Source organism: Sinohyriopsis cumingii, chromosome 15 (assembly GCF_028554795.1).
Source record: "Sinohyriopsis cumingii isolate HCF-2022 chromosome 15, ASM2855479v2, whole genome shotgun sequence".
Taxonomy (NCBI): domain Eukaryota; kingdom Metazoa; phylum Mollusca; class Bivalvia; order Unionida; family Unionidae; genus Sinohyriopsis; species Sinohyriopsis cumingii.
In genome coordinates, this window is record NC_142975.1 from 39,544,169 (window position 1) to 39,547,280 (window position 3,112).

Genomic DNA, 3,112 nt, shown 5'->3' on the forward strand with positions numbered 1-3,112 from the left:
TCTGCTGTTCTATCAGATTCTTTTGGTAGATATATTACCATTTAAACTCACTTATAGTCCAACTCCATTGTCTGTGGTGTATTTACGCCATTATCTTTGGTGTATTTACAACATTGTCTATGGTGTATTTGTTTGTCTCTTAGTGGATTTACTCCATTATCTATGGTGTATTGACTCCATTGTTTGTTGGGTATTTACTCCATTGTCTACGGTTTATTTACGTAATTGTCTCTAGTTTATTTACTCTATTATCTATGCTATCTTCTGGGCCAGATTGGGTGGGAGGGAGATCTGGACACCCCTCCCAAATAAAATGTACACACAAATAAACATAAAGTCACTTGTCACTTGAAATCTGAACATTGTTTTATTCTTGCACACATTTATGTGCATAGTGAGTAAATAGACACATGCTTTTGCTTTGATGCCATTTTGAGGAAAGTCAGGGAACATTTGAAATTGAGGAACGCTCTCAACCCCAACACTTGACCTGATCTGACCCTAGGTTTTACTCCATGGTCTATGATGTATTTACTCAGTTATCTATGGTGTATTTACTCCTTTGTATTTGGTTTGTTTCAGTAATTGTTGGGATTATTTACTTAATAAATACTGAAAATTACAAGAAAATCAGATGAAATTTTTTAAGTAACCACAATTTTGAATTTGTAATTTGGCACTCACAAGGGTGTCAGGGCTGCTGTGACAAGCAACACAACTCAGTTCTAACATTGGTTTTATACGTGTTAGGTAGTTGCAATAATGAATGTGTCAAGGATCCTTAGACAAGCAAAGCAACATGCTTGTAACATCACTATAATTATGTATATGAAAATATTAGTAATAAAGAAGGTGTTGAAAAAATTTCAGGTGTCAAGAGTTTTGACAACGAAGTGGCAAACTTCTAACATTTCTATTATTATTTTTATGTTAAATGCTGGCAATCAGGAAGGTTTCAGAGCTCAGGCAAGCGAGATGAAAAAATTTCTAATGTTGCTGTTATTATATGGTAAACATAAGCAATCATTTATCTGTCAGAATTCCTTTGACAAATGAGTTCACAAGCTTCAAGGCATCAGAGTTGTTCTGATAAGTGAGTTGATAAGCTTTGAGGTGTAAGAGTTGTTCTAACAAGTGAGTGATAAGTTTTGAGGTGGAAGAGTTGTTCTTTTAAGTGAGTTGACAAGCTTCGAGGTGTCAGAGTTGTTCCAGATTGAGATTTGGAAGTGGTCATATTAGGCTGAAATATTTTTTACCAGAAGACTGCTAAAAAACTTTATGAGCTAAAGAATACTTAAGCAGCAAGAGCAGCATTTTCTAATCTTATGCTTATAAAGATGAAACTTAATGTCAATATGGAAGCAGTTCTTGAACTCTTCAACTAATATGAGTTGTCTGAGATTTTCATAATCTTGATCAACTTTCTTGCATCACCTATCAAATAGCTGCTCTTTTTCTATTGCAAATTTGACATGAGTTTGTCCAGTTTCTTTTTTTTATAGTTCCTGAACTTTTGTTGATAAGCCTCAGGTACTAAATCATAACCCTTTAAAATACATTCTTTAACCAAATCATAATTAGCACTTTGCTGTACTGACAGGGAAGCATATATGTCAGGGTTTTGCCACAAATGATGTACTTTGTAATAATAGAGTCCAATGCTTCCTTGACAATTTTTAAAAGGAGGAAAATATTTATCTACTTCTTTTTCTCTTGAAGGGATACAAACCTAATATTCCTAGTAATATCAAAACTTGAATTCATGTGTAAAGTTGGGTCCTGCAGTTTACTTGCCTGCTCAAATTCTTTTGATCTAAATGGAAATTCCCTTTCTTCTTTTTCTCTGTCTCTTTCTCCAGTTGCATTTGCATTTGTTCCTCTTTCCTCTTTCTGCAGCTGCATTTTTCTCTCTCCTTTATATCTAACTGCATCTGTCTTTCTTGCAGCTTAAGCTTTCTTAACTGGATTTCATTCTTATATTTTTATTTCAATTCCATAACTTGTAAATTCGAGCCAAATGGAGATTTACTAATCAAATAAAAAGCACTTTTATTCAAAATATTCTTTTCCTACATATATTGGACAAATTTTTATTTTTTATTTCTTGCTTCGTTAAAGAAGCCTTTGCCTCAGAAAGATCTTGTTTTCTGGCAAGCTGAAGTAATTCATTCTATTTCAAGGATTCTAACTGTTCCTGGGTAGGATTTGGAATAAAGATCTCCACTTTAGATGACATTGCAAAACAAATTTTTCTGAAATATTTAAAGAAATTTGTATCCCAAGGACAAGTGACCAATTTTCTGTTATGAATGTTATGTTCTTAAAATAAGTCACAGAAAAGAGAAAAGCAACAAGTTTTGTAAAATTCAACAAATAATTGATTTCTCTAGAATACAAAGTAAAAATGTAATAAAAAGTAACTTATGGTATTGCAAATTAATCCCAAATAATCCTAGAATCACAGAGTCGAGTCATAATAATTTTAATTCCTGAATAAAATTCAGTAGAAGTCTAACTTAAATCCAAAACCGAAGGTGATGATGTGTCTGTGGTAGCTCATTGAGTGTTTATGTGCCAACAGTCTTTTGTTGAATCGCAGTAATATAATTCCAAGTTTGAATTCACTACAGTTTCCAGTGAATATCTCAATATAGGAACTTTATCAGAGTACTTTTGTGTTTCCAGAGAAAATAATTTGAAGAAAATAGATTCCAGTTTAACATAATACTGGACACAACATATAATACAACTTGATTGTGCCAGAAATTAAAGCATTAATGAAAAATCCTCTCAGTTACAAGATTATATAGTGGTCTACTTGACCTCAGGTCACAATTATCATTTTCTAAAAAGAAACTATTCCTAATGGAAAATAACCTCCTAGAATGATCCGGATGTTTACAAAATAAAAATATTAGTTATTATTAGAAACCAGAACCTGGACCATGTCAAATACACTAAGGAAATTCCAAAACCAAGGCCTTGACACAAATAAACATCTTAACTTCTATTAATAATAATTCTGATGTTAAACCCATACCCAGAGAATAATTTAGTTATGTATTGTTTACATATAGAAAAAGTCAATTCAGGCCAAGCAGAAATGAGCTCA